This window comes from Rattus norvegicus, chromosome 11 (genome assembly GCF_036323735.1).
Source record: "Rattus norvegicus strain BN/NHsdMcwi chromosome 11, GRCr8, whole genome shotgun sequence".
In the NCBI taxonomy this organism is placed as follows: domain Eukaryota; kingdom Metazoa; phylum Chordata; class Mammalia; order Rodentia; family Muridae; genus Rattus; species Rattus norvegicus.
Genome location: NC_086029.1, coordinates 49781357 through 49799188, shown reverse-complemented (window position 1 = coordinate 49799188; position 17832 = coordinate 49781357). Strand labels below are relative to the sequence as shown.

General features: G+C 44.4%; 1 protein-coding gene and 1 pseudogene across 6 annotated transcripts in view; one reads left to right on the top strand and one right to left on the bottom strand.

The window, feature by feature from the left end:
* Positions 1 to 17832, top strand: part of Dscam (DS cell adhesion molecule) — a 585477-nt gene that overhangs the window by 177673 nt on the left and 389972 nt on the right. The window lies entirely within an intron of this gene.
* On the bottom strand, positions 11058 to 12149 carry Tsnax-ps1 (translin-associated factor X, pseudogene 1; annotated as a pseudogene).

Genomic DNA, 17832 nt, shown 5'->3' with positions numbered 1-17832 from the left:
TATTCTCCAATGTCCCCCAAACCTTCTCATATAACAACTAAAGGTGTTGCTTGATAAATTTTTGCCCAACGTAAAATATTTCTTTCAAGAGAAATGTGATACAGCATATTTTATGCCAATAACGCCTTTAGTGTCTAAGTAAATAACATTTCATTTGTCTACTTAAAACTGATTCAGCTTTTCTCAAGTTTGTCCTGATGGTATTTTGGTTCATGGCCTCTGACCTAGAGTGGAGTCTAAAAAACTGTGGTTTGTGAAACAAGCTTGGTCCCCACCTGCTTTTGTAAATACATGTTTATTGATTCATTCAGTGTGCATTGCCTTACAGCTGTTCTCAGATGGCAATCACACTTGAGCGGCTGCCGTGAGAAATGTATATGCTATCTGTCCTGTACCTGAAGTCCACCAACTTTCATTTTTAACTGTCACACACAGGGAGCCTGGAAACCATCACACATTCATTTTTATTTTTGTTTCTTACAATGAAGAAAAACCTGAAAACCAGTGACTTTTATGTGATCATGAGGAGTTATTATCCTTTGGAAATCTGGAGGTGCAGATAGATACAGAGAGTGATAGCCAAGATCAACCTGCAGGGACAGGAACAGGTGTGCACAGCCTGAGAGTTAAGGTGGCCTCGGAATCCCCACTCTACCTTTTTTTAACCTCCCAGGAACCTTTCCAGATTATCACATGGATAAGAATGAAATCCCAGAATGTCGGGGTCACAGCAAGTGGAAAGGGAACCTTTGCAACAAGTCCAGGGTGCCTTGCCTACCCTCTAAGCTCTACTCTAAAGGAAAATTGCCTTTCACGTGTCTTCTCTGACCTGAAGGAAAGAAGAGTCAGCCAGCTGTGGCAGCCTTTTCTAGTTTTCTTGCCTCAGTGAAGAGAGAGATGAGAAGGTAGGGGTCAGGGAGAGCTCCCCAAATTCAAACCCTTCTGAAGGTCACTGTGCTAAGACTCAGACATGCTAAAAAGTTGACATGTGGTCACAGGACACACAGAGTTTCCCTTCCAATACCTCACCACCACCTCAGTAGCACCCAACTAATAGCAATTTGCTGTAGCTAAGAAAATGGCAGACAAGACCAGAATCAACTATGGACGAGTTTGTAGAGAAGCTCCAAGACCACAGGAGAGAGAAAAACAGATAAAACTAAAGTCTCTTGGACATGGAGCCACAGTCTAACAAATATGGCTCTGGGCCAGATCCACAGAATTCCACATTCAGAGTCTAAGTGTGATGTTTTCAGGTTCCTAAGAAAGGTTAATAGAGCAAAGGAGGATGTGGATCTGTTTAGAAATAGTTCTGTGGAGCAAATCCAATGTGCACTGGAATTCACCATTCACGAATCAGCAATGGCAGTTCAATCCAAAAGAAACACCAGGCTTTGCCAATCGTCCTGCCGGAACACTACTGGAAGTTCTTTGGTGTGTTTCTCTCTGTGAAGCCATGAAAATCGATAACCAGCAAATAATGAATGGTAAGGTGTGCCCATGCCACACAGCATCATTCCCTGTCTGTTCGGTTACATTTATACCCTTTTCAAGCATCGCATGTACTTTAGTGTCTACTCTAGCAAAACTTCGCATGCCCTTTTTTCTAGGCTGCTTCCAAAAAAACACCACATATCTGTTCTTAGTGGAACACCCTCCCACGTGTCTGCTTCAGTGAAAAACAGCCTCTCATAAGACAGTATCCAGAAAAACATCGCATGACACAACTGAGTCTCCAAAGAAAGCAGAAAGTTCCACCTCAGTTATGCTATGAACACAAACTTAGCAGAAGTGAAGGATGCCTTCAGTGGGTTCAGCAGCATAAAACCAAACGCAGTGGAGGAAGAATCAACAGGCATGGGGGATCCCCCAATGGGATTCTTCAACTGGAAATGCAAAGAGGAAGAAAAGTGAAAAAAGAGGGAAGAGAACAGAGAATCTGGGGGCTGGGTGTCAGTCACAGGAAGAGTGACAAATGCTTAATGAATATGGGAGAAGGAACACAAATGCCTATATGTCAGTGTCTGAAACAAGCTTAATTCATAATCACCCCAAAAGGCAACCAGGATGCCTTTTGTCATTAAAGGGATAAGGGAACTATACATTTATAGGGTGGAACGTTTTAGCAGTTGAGCTACTAATGGACAGGGAAGAATCTTAAATGCATATTGTCCAACAACAGAGGAGGCTAATCTGAAAATGCTTCCAGACTCCAACCATGTCATTCCAATTATAGAACATTCCAGAAGAGGCAAAGTTATAAAGAAAATAAAATCAGTGTTTGTCATGTATGCTAGGACTTGGGAAAGGGAGAGATGGATACGGGAAATGGGTTTAAGGTTAGTGGAAGAATGATCTCTGGTTCTGTCTTGTATTATCAACCAAGGCCTCATGTTGTTCACTTTTGTAAAAACCATAGAGTGTATAACATAGAGAAGTTCTGTGCAAAGCCAGACTTGGAGCTGCAAAGAGGACTTGTGCATGAAGTCCTTGGTGCACAAGCATGAGGACTTCAGTTCAGATTTCCAGAGAGCCCATGTAAGCAGGGCCCAATGTCAGTTGTCTATACTCCTAGCCCTGAGAGATAGGGACAAGAAGACCCTTGAGCTCACTGCCAGCCAGTCTGTCCAATCAGTGAACTTCAGGTCCAGTGGGAAACAATGTCTCAAAAGTTAAGATGGCCCACTGTAAAGGAAGACACATGGGCTTGTGCACACATGTCTCCATCCCCACACCTGTAAGTACACACTAAGTAATATTCTAAAATATAGACTAATTAATATTGATCAATATAGGATTGTCAGCTATAATGAATTTGTTTGTTTATATATTGAGTATTATGTATTCTAGACAAGCACAATGCTGTATCACTCGCTTATATCTTCAGGACATTTAAAATGTAGTCTAAGACAGTGTTTTTGCCCAGTTGACCAGTTATCCTTGAGTTCACACTATTGTCTATCTGGGATTGGACTTATGATCCTCTAGTCCCAGCCTCTTGAGAAATTGAATTACTCTTTTGTGTTACTGCACCTGGGCATAATGAATTTAATGATACCCACATAGTGTCTCCATAACTAAGACTTTGTAGAAAGGTGGCAAGGAACAGTGATCTGATCCATGGTTTTTTTTGCCATCTGTTGACTTAAATTGTCTTAAAATCTACAATTATTCTATTGATGGGTAAAACGGCAACAAAGAACCTTGGCTAACGACTGTCTAATACTGTGATGCTTGTCTGAAGCTTGTTGAACTTCCATAACTGAAGGAGTTAGAAAGCCATGCTCTGTGTAGACGGGATACCACTTCTGACCCGTTTCTGCAGTTAAATCCACAGAGGCTACATCTCACTTAGTTAAAGATAACATCGCACCCTAAAATCAAACTCAAGTGTAGGAACCCTCTATTCTGATCTTCCCTATCTTCTCTTTGCACTAAAGACTCGACAGAGACCTGCATGATTTAAGCCAGTGGCATCCCAAAAGGTAAGCAACACCTCCATCTCACTAAGTGAGCCTTGTGTTAGGAGACAGTGTTTCTGGATCTAAGTTAGGAAATTAGATGATGAAGTAAAGCAATCAGTAGAGATGACTTTTAAGAGTCAGTGTCCTGAGGATGAGAGGTTGACGAGGAGTTTTGTCTTAGGGATAAACACAGTGCAGGAAAAGACTGTCGATTTTGCTTCTGATGTGGCCTCCTGTTGACTCCCTATTGCTCTGTGATAGGCCACGGACACCTATACATATTTATGACATTTTTTGAGAGATGAGGCACAAATGAACGATTTTATTTTCCCTGAAGAGTAATTTTCAACTATAAAATTGGAATGTGAGCACAGCCTTAAATCACTTGTGTTTCCATTAAAAATCATCTGAGTTCAATAGTTTTTCTTACTGTGTGCATTTAATAACACCTGGGGCGCTGGATGGGAATGTTCAAGATGTTTTCTTGCTGGGAAGGATTTCCATGAGTCTGTATGGGCTGCCTGACAAGCTCAAAGCCTGTGCACGCTTTCCTGTCCTCCCACACAGACTTCTATTCACCCTGCTGTAGAACTCTTGGACAGCACTTTCTTACCCGAACAAACGTAACTACCAAACTTAGTAACCCCTTGACAAAGGTGGTGGCCTTTGAGAGCCTCCACATGGCCTCAGACTTGACGCCAGCCTCGGCCAGCAAATGTCAGGATACCAGCTTTAGCATGTATTAATTATACTTAATAGGCTTCATCATGTATGTATTTTGCATACATAATGCATTTTAAAATTCACCTTTAGCCCATTAGCCTCTCTTATATTCTCCCCATTCCCATTCATCTAGTTCCTCTTCTGCTTTTATGCCCCGCCCCCCATTTTCCTTTTGTGGATTATCAAACAAGTTTCTTAGTATTCTTTGCAAGAGCATAGATAGGTGAGTGTGTCGGGTCTAGTGTTTTATTATCAATATGTCCCTAGAAGATTGCTGTTCAGAGGAAGCAGTGTTATATTGTGTGTGTGTGTGTGTGTGTGTGTGTGTGTGTGTGTGTGTGTGCGCGTGTGTGTGTGTGTGTGTGTGTGTAGTGGGAAGTATAATGGTGTCATCAGCCTTGTAGAGATAAGATGCTGGTGGCCATTCTTCTCAAAGTCTGGCTTTTGTAGTCCCAGCCCCATGTGTTGTGAATGACCTATGTGGATGTGACAGTGTTAGGGACTTCTCAGGTCATCCTAGTAAGCCATCGTCAGGTTCAACCGTAGACAGACCACTGGATACTAAATATGGGGTTCACTGTTACCTGCCACTGGGTTGGTCTTTGTTGGAAGAAAATTCAGAGGCCCGTGGAGAAATAAGAATGTGGATGGGCACCCACAGAACAAAGAGGCCATGGTGTGTGACACGAACTAAGGCTGCCTTGACACAACAAAGCACTGACCTTATCTTCCCCCATAAAAGGAAGAATTTCAATTAAAAGTACCAATAAGCCTGTAGCTCTCTACTGTGAACGAGGCCTTTGTGGTTCTTCTCCATTTGTCTTGGCATACTGGTTGCTGTGGTCTTTGCAGACCATGCTGTTGAGAATTCACGGAAGCAACATCCATTTTCTGTTTGGAAGAAGCTGTGATGTGGCAGGCACTCCAGGCTTCTGGATCTCACAAAGCTTTCCCCTCACCTTCCTTACTTTCTTGTTGGTTTGTGGTGGTCATTAGCTAGTCAGGGCTCTGGTGGACAGGAGGAAAGTGGGACATGTTCACCAGATACACGCCACTCCCAAAACTGGTGACAAAAAGTGGTGAGGAAAAGAAAACTGGCCCTTGTTTATGGAAAAGATACGTTATCAGCAAGAAGAAGCCAAATCGTGGGGTCTGAGGAGCGAGAAATGATAATCTAAAAGGATGTATCCTTGTCCTCAGCTGAGCAGTGACTGTCTAGACTCACATCCTGGCTCTGTGTTCAGTGGCAGGGTCTGTAGTGTAGAAGACACTGAACCCAGAATTAAGGCAAGGAGCATGGGGCCTTCTTCAACATGAGGAGCGCTCTGTAAGGATTGGGTGTGCCTCTGCTCCTGCTCCTCTGAATAACACCAACATTGTGACAATTTGCTCTCCTCCCTTGTACTCCAGCTGTGTCCTGGCCTCACAGACAGCCTGGTCATTATAACAAGTACAACTGTACTCATGGGCAGCCACCATCACCTTCTTTAAGCCACCATTCCAACACAGCAGTCATTGCTTCAAGTACTTGCTAACTAATAGCCTTCCTAGTTACTTTTTTTTTAATTTTTCAAGTCATAAGAATCACAAAGGTTGATCCTGATTGTCAGCTTGACTGAGTTTTGAGTCACCTAGGAAACATAGTTGTTGGTCTGCTTGTTTGAGCAGTCCCAGACAGCTTTACCCGAACTGAGAAGAGTCCCCTGAAAGTGGGAGGCACTACTCAGTGGGCTGCAGTTCCAGATTAAAGAAAAATGAAAATCAAGCCAAGTGCCAGCATTTACCTTACTCTGCTTCTTGAGAGTGGCTGCAGTATGAGCAGCTTCCTCACACCGAAGCTGCCATGACAGCCTTGACATCGTGGACTCTACCCTTGAATCATGAGGAAAAATAAATGTCATTCCTGAAGGTGCTTTTTCAGTGACTTTGCCATAATAATGAGGAAGCAGGTGATACAACCACCTCTTAAGAAAATTATTAGCATTTATTCTACAAACAATAAGTCTCAACAAACATAAGTACCTTGCCCAAGGTTATATTTCTGTTTATCAGGGTGAATCATCATCCAGGTGAGGTGACCACCCTCCCAGATTCCCTACCATAATAGCATAGATCTAGGTTATGCTCTAAGGCAGATGAACAATTCTCCTTCTGGGGCCTCCTGGTTCTGCAGACACCTCCACCTCTGTTACACAGTGTGTAATAAGTATTGATTACTATGGTCTTTTAGGGGAGAGACCCCCTTTGGCTTTTGGAGGCAGGGTCGTATAATGTTTAAATTAACAGATTTCAAAGGAAGTATCAAGCTTAAATGCTTAAATCCAAAAATGCTTTCAGTCTGCATTTTGAGCTACAATTCAGGTCCAGTTGGATAAATGAGACATTTAATTGGTCGCATACTTGGTTTTGCACCTTCCCTGGCCTCTCTCAAGTTTAGGCTCAGGCTAGCATCTCCTGTCTATTAGTTCATCCCAAGTTTATTGATTGCCTGTGATGAACTATTCCCAGCTCTTCCAACCCCTGGGAATAGAAAAGGTAAGGGTGAGGTCTGTATTTTTCTTTTCTTTCTTTAAATGCCATGTGTGCAAGGTACACGGGTGTTGCATATGTATATTGTGGAGGCCAGAAGTCATGTTCAGAGCCTCACCTACCTCCCTTTAAGACCAGGTTTTACTTAGGCTTGGGCCATCCTGTGGCATTTTCTCATCTCTGCCCCAGAGCCGGGGTTACAGCATGCATCACCGTATCCTGCATTTCTACCTGGATTCTGGGGATCAAATCCATGTCCTTATGCTTGCAAGGGAAGCACGTGACCAACTGAGCCATTTATAACAAGTACAGCTGTACTCATGGGCAGCTGCCAGTCATCTCCCTTAAGCCACCCTTCCTAAGGTTTGTGTTTTCATAGAGCTTATAGTCTATGAGGGGACCAGAAAACCAGTTTATGCTCAAGGGTGATTCCTATAATTGTGAGGAAGGAATTTGCTCAGGACAAATTTTGTGAGGCTGTTCTAGGAGAGAGCAGATGAGATGATCGTGTAAGACCTCTGCAGGCTTCCAGGGAATGCAGTGTTTTGGCTAAGACCCGAAAGAGAAGGGAGACACTCAGAAGAAATAGCATAACAAGTGTGGGTAGGCAGAAGGGAGGGAGTCCTGCACATAAGAAGGAGGGAAGAGAGAATGTTTAGAGGGAACAGTCTAGAAGGAGGACAATTTATAGTGAAGTGGGACAGACAGTCAGGGTGACATCAAGCTGAGTCTTGTAGCTATGCAAACCAAGTATGCCTTTGAATTTTATTTAAATCGCAGCAGGACTCAATCTTACAAAGTCAATGACTTGACCTTCCCTGCCAGCGTGTGGCCACTTCTTCTGATTAAAAATGTTAAAGTACACAGGCCCATGCGACTATGTGGTGCTTGACAGACAGTTATCCAAGGAGCTCCCTCATCACCCCACAGAGGTGGCATCGGGTCTTGAACTCCCTGGGGGAACTCTTGCATTTCCAGGGCAATCTTCTACCTGCAAAAAACACAAAATAGAAGAAATTACACCCGAGTGTTGCAGCTCCTCCCTTCATGTGGCCTGTGTCACCTTCTGAACACCACCAGACAACTATGGCCTGAGGCAACTGCTGTTGTATAGGGCGTGTGTGGGGGTTTTGTCCCTGTACTATGTGTTTCTGGAACAGACCGGGTGATCCTGTCCTCTGGTCTGGCATATTGAAGAGTGCCTGATTAGCCTTCATAAAACTGAGGCATTGTCTCCAGATATCCTGGATCTTCATGTGTGTAACCCCTTGTCTGAGGAACCTGCATCAACTAGCTTCCTTCTCTAGTACAAAAGAGACCTACATAGCATCCTCACTGTTACCATGGATGGCTCTGGTAGGTGGCAAGCCCTCCATGCTCAGTGGACAGAAGTAGAGTGAGCCAGACACCATTTTCAAGTTGATAAAACCAGCCCCTCCTGTTAACCAGGCAGATCTGGAGTCTGTCCCTCAGCCTCCCTATCCCCTTATCAGAATATGGTCATTGGTCTAGGAGGCAGAAGGCAGCCACATCTGTGCAAGGTGCATGGACCACTTATCAGCACCCTGAATACTGTGTTTTCTCCACTCTCTTCTAATGCAGGGTAGTGTGGAGGGCTGAGGAACCATGTTCTTCAAATGTGGAAAGAATTAAAGAGTCAACCCAAGCTCTTCTCTCAAACTATGATCAGTTGCCTTCATTCATAATACGCCCAGATCAGTTCTTCCTCCCAGCCTCAAGCTCCCAGAAATAAGACTCGGGCTCAAAGTATATTTACAAATAACTTGGCCATATAGATAGGCTCTTCTTTGACTATAATCATAACTTAAGATAACCCATTTATTTTAACCTACATTCTGTCACATGTCTGGCTACCTGTGCTCAGCTACTATTCATCCATCTTGGTACATCTTCCTGGGCCCATCTGGCTCTATTCCAGAATTTTTTCTCCTCCCAGGTGTCCCATCTCTATTTCCTGCCTAAGCCATTGGCCAAAGGCTTTTCAATTGACAGGTGATGCATCCATACAATGTATAAGATATTCTCTCTACACAGGTCTATGGTCTCTTATACTTACTCATTCCTGCTATCCTCCCCTAGCTGTTAGCTACATCTCCTTTTGCCTTTCTGAGGAGAATATCCTGCCTTATTTGCAGAGCCTCTGTTTATTGGCCTGAATGCTATCAGAAGGAGGTTACTTGTGGATGGATCATGCTCCTGGTGATGTCTCCAGTGCTTGAATACAGGTGTCTAAGTAGATGACGTCTGGATTGTCCCTATTGTCACTTCTTTCTGAAGGGCTTTTACCATGATCTATTTGCTTGTATTCTCCAAGGTCCATGGTACAAATGTTAACGTCCCAGTGTGATGGCCCTGTGAGTTAAATAGAGTAGGGGGTGAGGGGAGGGGTGAGGGTGAGGGTGAAGGTAAGGGGAGGGATCTCACACAGAGATGAGAGAGAGAGAGAGAGAGAGAGAGAGAGAGAGAGAGAGAGAGAGAGAGAGGTGAGGAGAGAGAGATGTGAAGGGAGAGAGATGTGAGGGGAGAGAGATGTGAGGGGAGAGAGATGTGAGGGGAGAGAGAGACATGGGCAGAACATCACAAACGAGTTGGGTCCCGGAGAACTGCCCTGCCTTTCCTACCATGTGAATGCAGGGAGAGGATGTTATCTTTCAGTAACAAACCAAACCATCACAAGATTCTAAACTTGCTGCCAATCCCTAATTCTTAGATCCCAGTACCCAGGTCTTCGAGCAGTGCTTTTCCTTCATTTCCTACCCATTAGTTCATGGTATTCTTCCCCATGACTTTTTAAGGCAATGGTATATAAGCAGGAATCTGGGACCCCAAGGTGAGGTGGTGACATAGACAAAGGCCCAGCCCCTCTATGGCACCACCTTATCTGAGTGAGAGACATGATAATACTTATATGAGATGGGCAGAATTAAGACAGCACTCAACAACTTATAAAACACTGATCTCAGCATTTCGTGATAGTTTTGAGGGTATTTTTTTGGTCTCTGCACACACTGCTGTGCACAAAACATAGTTTAACTTAAAATTTTAAACCAGTGAGTTTCTGTAGTTTAATATTTAATTTAAAATTTGCTTTAAATTTCTGTAAAACATTCCTCAATCCATTATTTTAACATTATAAATTCAACTTGACGTAGCTGGAAAAACAGACAGCAGGTAACAGGACTGACTGTAACTGGGTATCTACTTACTGCAGGGAGGATGAAGCCTCACCATTACCAGGACAAACAAATCTAACGTAACAAGCATGTACACATTTCACTTTCCTGTTGGTGACAACTTTTGGAAAATGACACTTTCAAGGAGCCAGCCTTACAAATAGATATTCTTTCCAAAAATAAAACCCAGTATCCAAGTTCTGAAAACTCACAAAACTAGTTGAAAGCATGTGGTGGTGTCAGCTGCAGGCAGCGCTCAAGCCAGGCTCTCACCACCAATGACTGACAGACTGACTGACTGACTGACTGACTGACTGACTGACTGGGGAGGTGAACTCACTCCCAACCCTCCCTCCTGAGATGGCATTGGCTTATTGCTGAGTTATACACAAGTCATTTTCTTTGGCAACATCACTAGCTAATACCAAGGGACAAGTGTCAAGGTTTGGGCTGTCAGCTCTCCAAGCACTGTGGCTGCCCCTCTGTGGGTCCCAGGATGGCTGGGGTAGGAAAGTGCAGTCCACCTAACACATGACGAAGGGCCTGGCTGGTCACACCCTACAGACAAGTGTGTGGTTAGATACTCAGCATCACCAGGGAAGAGCAATGTCAGCTCCTTCCCACATCTGTGAGAAAGGAAAAGACAAAGTGGAGAAAGGAACATCTGGACCCATCAATTCCTCAGGAAAGCTCCTTTATATAAATTCAAAATGGCCTAAACTTGACCAAAAAATTTAAGTGAATTCTCAATACCACCAAAATTTGCACTTAAAAAATACTGATAGCTTGCATGTTAAAACTGTTGTTTCGTGTGCTAGGCCCACTTTGAAGGCTTGGCGTGACACTGCCAAGGAACTGAAACAGGAAGCTCGCTCCAGAGGCTTCACTACACCGTTTTTCCTCCATATACAGAATCACCCACTTAGGAGACTTCCTTCCACCCAAAATGTCACTCCAAGTTCAAAGTGAATTAAAGTAGGTGTGGCAGAGAGAGCAGTCGGAAGCATGTTCACACAACAGAGTAAGCACATGTAAACACTGCATGCAAATGCACGCATGTAAAAAACGTCCCTGTGGACGACTTATATTCAGCTGTATACACTTCAAACTAGTCCACCTGGAAACGGCTACAGAAGTCACAATAAAGTCAAATGCACACTCACAACACCCTCACCAACAGCCTCCCAGGAGCTCACTCCTTAGAGAACTGAGCGGAGTTGCTTAAGAAATGCTCTCTTCCTGATCAACCATCTGTTTTCACTGAGAACACATCGGCCAGCATGTGCTTAGGGATCTCAGAGTCCTGGACCTTAAGGGCATAGCAAGTGTTCTCCACTTTGGACAGGCTCTGTTTCAAGGTGTACAGCTTCTTAGAGACCTCATAGGGCCCAGTATTGCCAATGAACAAAAACCCATCGTAAACCTGGCGTAAAAACTGGCTCCCTTCAAAGGGGGTGTCAATGTCCCCATTCCCCACGCTGTTAATGCACATCCACATCAGCTCTCCAGTTAAGTTGGCCACTCCCAGCAGGTAGTCAACGGGTGTGGGTGTGATCTTCAGTCTCCAGGTAACCAGCTGCTTATCTTGTCCATCAGAGGGAGGCGCCTTGCTTTCTTTCCCACTGTCTTCTGTTGTAAACGTCAGTCAGCTGCTTGTTGACCTCTTCCATATTGACCAGTGAACGGGTTTTGATGAAGTGTTGAAAAGAGACAGCCTCCACGTATTCCTGGAGTCCTGTGGTGACAGCTCTGTGGAACTGGTGCGTGTCTTCTCTCCTGAGAGCTCCTGGGCAACCTGTAGCATTTTCTGTCTGACCCCATCCAGCTTACTTTCTGATTCAGTCAGAATCTCCTCCATATCTGGAGCACTTGTGATCCTATGGAGAAGAAAAATTGTCCTCTTACTTTCCTTGGTAATATCCTGGCTTAGTTTCACAAGTCGCTCATATTTGTCGTGCTTCCTGTCTAGCTCCTGCTGAAATGATTTAAAGGCCAGCATCACCGGCGAAGATGAACTGACATCCTTCCCTTCTCTCCGTTGGTTATGTGGGAAGTTATCATGCTTCCTTTTCCTGAACCCTCCTGGTCCTTCTTTGCCGCTCATGACCGCGGGGCCTCGGCTTGCATATGCAGGGACCACAGCTACAGGGTCAGCTTAGTGAAAGGCCATCGCCAGACACTGCAGAGCGTGGACAGAACCAGTGGGTGATAGCACAGACAGCCCCGATCGCAGTAGCCCCCTGCCCCCCGGAAGTCAGTTTTGAGTTTTGATTCAATATATTTTTCTGACACTCCCTCCTCCAGCAACCATCAGGGAGGGGTGGGGGTCTCGGGAACCCCAGCTTTCCATGATGAAATACTGACAGCCCCAATCTTGCCCTGGGCGTGTGCTAGAAACCACAGCAGCAATGAGTTTATGAGTGCAGCCACCATGCCTGTTCAGAAGAGGCTTTCACAGAAACTTACGTCCCCGTCCTACAGCTCTAACATCCTTTCTGCCTCTCTTCTATAACCCAGGACCACTTTCCTCATTTCTAAGCTACATCATTCAGACCCAACATGAATTAAACATTAATTGGCTGCTGAACTCTCGGGATTGTACTTTGGAGGTGAGAGCTGTGGGCTAGGTTGCTGGCTTTTCATTGATTATCCCCCACAGAAAAGTGACTTGTTGATAGATTGCAATTGCATCGTGAATAATAGTTACTTTCACAGCCTTTGAAGAATGAGGCAGAAAAATAGTTATTTTCATAGCCTTTGAAGAATGAGGAGACATATGCTTCTGCAGGGTGGCGATGGGTCACATGTGTTAGCGTGCCTGTCTTCATTTTCCTTACAAATGCAGTCTCTAGTTCTTAGTTATTGTGGTGGAATATGCATGTCCTGAAAATTAGACCACCTGGTGGCAGTGACTTTCCTTGAAATGCATGCCACTTCCTTTCCTTGAAATGCATGGTTTCATTTTCTTTTCTCCATGAGCAAAGTTTTCTGTCCCTACCCTTGGTCAATGTAATTTTCTTTGTCCTTATTCAGTTATCTTGTGAAACACTCCCCTGAATGTAGACTAGCACAGACTGAGTGCCCTTTCCACAGACAAGTAAGCCCTTTTGATTTTTCTTTATGCCCATAGTCTGGTGAGGTAAAACTAGAATCTTAAGGAGCTACCCATACTGGGAATCTTCAGACAAGATCGAATTTATCACCTTGTAAAGTAATCATTTTTACCTATCACTTTCTAGGAGCCTGTAATAAAACAAAAATAACGACAGACAGGAATCTGTTGTTCTAAAAACGTCTATTCCGTCTCCTCATATCGTTAGGTGAAATTTATTATGTCTATTAATTCAGCATTTATGTTTATAAATACTTTTACCACCATGGGTCGTGTTTGAGATTAATTACAAAGGCAATAATCCTATTTAAACATTCCTATTTACTATGTTAAAAATAATTACACAGTTGTTTTTGCTGAGCATAAGACAGTATATAGTATTTATGCTACCTGTGTAGATACTGTCTATTTATATGTATGTGTAGGAGGGTACATTCTGAGGCCAGCAGGATCCTGCCTCTTCTTGCGTGTTGAGGTCATTGCCAATGACCCATTAAGAATTCCTAGAAAGAACCCATGTCAACAGAGACTGACTGATCATTACTGTAGTTCTGTGGGGATATTGGAATGTTGCCTTATCACAGGCTAGCTTAGCTCCATGGACAGCCATTCCTTGTCCACCACAGTGACAGAACTTACGTCTTATGAATAATAGGTACAAACATTTGTAATCTATTAAGTTACCCGGAGACTAGCTTTCATAGATGTTAAAGCCAAAAGTGTAATCAGATAGCATCTGAAGACGGTAGAAAAGCTTCCCCCATTCGGTGTACCTGCCTCTCTGGTGTACCCGCCAAATGCGTTTGAAACTTCCTTTGATTTGAGACTTTCTTTTTTCCTGTAAAACTATACAGTTTCATAAAAGGGGCTTCCACATTGTTACATGGAGTTTGGGGTAACTTAAATTTGTTTTCCCAGACCATGGTCACTCAAATTTAGTAGGAGAAGAATAAACTGTTTCTCATTTTGATGTTTGAGCAGTGTTCTTTGTGTCTACAAATCTAAACCTGTGGGTCCAGACCCAGCAACTTGAGGGCCCCATGGGCCGACTGTGCTATATCCCCCCTACACATGATGAGGCTTTTGTGGATCTTCTGTCTCTGGCTTCCACATGGCTACATTTCAGATTTTTGCTTACTCTCAGTTTTGCAGATTTCTGCTGGATCAGCATCAATGCATCCAGTACAGTGGAAGCAGGTGAACACAGGCTGAGGGCAAGTAGGCAGACAGGCAGCAGTGCAGTCATAGCTCTATGTGATTGGCTGTGGGGAGCATGAAAACCCGGGATCACTTAATGCTAGGGCTTTGATCTTACCAAATCCACAGAGACAGCTAAAGTCTCAGGGAACCATGACAGTGATTTCCTAACCCAAATGCAAATAGATGTTTAACTTTCAACTCCAGCTTAGGCCCCAAGGCTCTATGAGTGCAGCGAAAGAGCGATCTGCCTCACAAATTGGAAAATAGTAATTTAAAAAGGATGTCTCAGTGAATGTGTTGAAACTTGAACGGAGATACGTGTTAAGTAGAGAGAATATCATCTGGAGGTTTTATTAGAATTTAGGCATAATTTCTCAAACGCTAAGTTACTGTTCTTAAAAAGTGAAAGCCATGCTTGTGATGCTATCCCTTAAAGACCAAATGCTATCATTATTTATTTATTCATATATTTGTTTATGTAAGCGGTGGTCATTGAACCTGGAGGTCTCAACACTTGCATACGTATCACACCATGCCAGAGGCTGTAGCCTAGGTGCCTATTGTATGTCCTTTTTAAAAAAAAACAATTGGATATTTTATTTATTTACATTTCAAATGTTATCCCCTTCCCAGGTTTCCCCTCTGCAAACCTCCTATCTCATTCTCCCCTTACCCTGCTACTATGAGGGTGCTCCTCTACCCACCCACCCATTCCCTCCCACCTCGACACCCTAGCATTCCTCTACACTAGGGCATCGAGCTTTCACAGGAACAAGGGCCTCCCCTCCCATTGATGCCGGATAAGGCCACCGTCCTTTGCTACATAAGCAGCTAGAGCCATGGGTTGTCCCATGTATACTCTTCGGTTGGTGGTTTAGTCCCTGGGGCCTCTGGGGAGTCCAGGTAGTTGATATTGTCTGATATTGGCTTCGAGCACCTCGTGTCTCTTTTAAGTGACTGGTGCTCACAAAATCTGATGAGTCCATCACTCAACACATATGAAACTTTCAACATGGAATGTATGTGACTCGCTTACCCGCTGCTTGTTATATTTTGGCAATGGGACTGGTGCTTCCTTTTCATTAGGCACACCTCGATGTGGTTTCCTTGGCCTCCATCATTTCCACACCACTAATGCTATCAAACTCAGGGTGGCGGGGCATAACCTGGCACTCACCCCAGGAAACCCATTAAAAGAGCCAGACTTAAAAAGGAAAGCATACAAAGGAAGTTTAATCAATGTGAGCCCACGGAGAAGAGGGACAAAGAGTCTAGCAAACCCCTCAAGTCTGTCTTTGGGGTCCTGAAGCAGGATCAAAGTTTAAAAGAACCAAGAATATGTACATCTAAGCAGTCCTGGTTAAGATGTGGTCCTGCCTGCCACCTACCACCATTGTCTGGGCTTCAGTCTCCTCCTGTAAGGTGGTCTGATGAACTCTTAGAACTGTGTAGCATCTCTGTCAGGGAGAAAAGATGCCCTTTTAGCTGTCTCCCTTTCCTCGTACTGGCATGAGATTTCTGAGATAATTTCCGTGTTTCTTTGGAGTCCATTGTTTCAACATCTAACGGACTGAGAGACCCGAGTGTCTCTTTAGAATATCTTCATTTTAATTCTGCTAGGCTGTCTACACTACGGACTGAGTACTCCTTGTGGTCTAAGTTTAAGTTACGAGGCTATATGTGATTATTAGGTATAGGGATTTACTTCAGAAATGACTGAGTCCTGTATACCTATGAACAAGGCAGAGTGATGTTCTGGAATTTCTTTGCAAAACTGGGTTTGGAACATGGACCTCCATGTAAGCCTCTCCCATCTTCCTGGGGCTGCCCACAGCTGTACTATCAGGGTTACGGGGTTAGGCTGTGGGTCTGCAGCTAACAGCATCAGCAGGAAGCCCTGCCTCACGCCCTGCAGATCAGAGCCTTCGGAGTCAGATCTGCCTTCCAGCAAACCTTGAGTCCAAAGAAAGACAGATCCCAATTAGAACTGAACAAATGTTAGTCAAAGGAAGGAAAGGCTCTGGGAAGATGAGACCCCAGACGGAAGATGGTTCAGCATGCAGCGAGGAAGCCCATTCTGCATCTGCAGTATAGGAAATGACATAGCAGGGATTGGCTGGTGGGTGCAATACCAGGCTTGCCTTATTAGGGCATGATTTTGGAGTCTCTAGGTTGGGAATGGCTGAGGGATGGGCTGCTCTGATTGGCCAATGCTCAGTTGCTTGGTTACCAGTGAATTCAGGTGATTGCTGCCTGTACAGCAAGCTAGGTTGCAGTTCAGAATACCCAGAGGCCATTTGGAGAGAAACATTCAGCAGTCAAGTATGGAGGCCTGTTTAGGACAAAGGCATCTGCATCTAATAAGTGATGTTTCTGCAATTGGAGAAGCTTGAGCTCTGGGCTAATATGTCTCTGTCCTTCAGCCTGATCCCAGAGACTGGCATTTCTCAGTGTGCTGTCACTCTTATTGTTTCTCCCAGGTCACTGAGCAATCTGCCTGGCCATTTTATTTCATCAGGTGATTCTGCTAAGAGGTACCAGAAGTGTTTTCCCTCCTGAAACAGTCCACATCTCTCACTATAATATGGGTGTGCTCAAAATGCGGACACGACATAACTCAGCAGACCTATCATCCGTTGGAAGGTTTTACTCTGCATCCTTTAGCCTGTTCTGGCTCTGAAGGGCTCTGGTGCCTCTTGTCACCTCCCTGATTGTAGCTGGTCTTTGCTACTTTGTGGGTTCTTCTTTTAACCATCCTTTTGTTCCCCCACCATCAGGTTTCACTTCTCATCACTGGATAGGAGAAGAAGGATGGGAGGGGAAGAGGGAGAGGGAGAGAGGGGGAAAGGGGGAGAAGGGAAGGGGGAGAGGAAGAGTCCTTGAATCCTTGAATCAAATTTCTTTCCTAACCATTCCTCCCAGTTTCCAGCCCAGCCCCTTTAAATGTTTCTCACAACCTCCCTCAGTTCCCCTACAGTCTCTCTAATCAATCCCTTCTCCCAGTTTTCCACTACTATCCAAACTGTAACAACTATCCTAGGCTATCTGCTCCGTTCAGCTTCTCCTGGTTCAACTGCCTCCTAACAATATCTTCTGCACGACCACTTTCTATCACTCTGCTAGCCCAATTCACTTTCTCTGTCTCAGCTGGCTTTTTTTTTTCTTTGCTATCCTGTTCCCAGAAATCCAAGCAGCAACCAACACTGGAGGTCATAGGGTCAAGCAGTTCTAACAGCTAAGAATTCTTAAAGGCCCAGTTGACTAGTGACTGGGGATCCTTTAAAGGGCCAGGCACACAAGATAAAGCACGCTATATTTCTCCCCGTTAGCCATTTTGTGTTCTTACCAGTGTGGTTCATCAGACTCTCTAGGTTGTTTCCTTCTGTCTTTGGTCCAGAGGACTCGGGCAGAGCTCCATGGTTGTGTCCAGTGATCTGCCGTATACTTGGCTTTTTAGCCCCACTCAGTGATTTACATAGAAGTGCACGCCCACAGGGCGTCCTCCTCTCTGCTCCATCCATCTTGTTCTTATTTCTGGCTGCATAGGTAGGCGTTTGCTTTCCCTAGAGCCCTCGTGCCCCTCATGGACGCAATTCAAACTTTGAGCTAT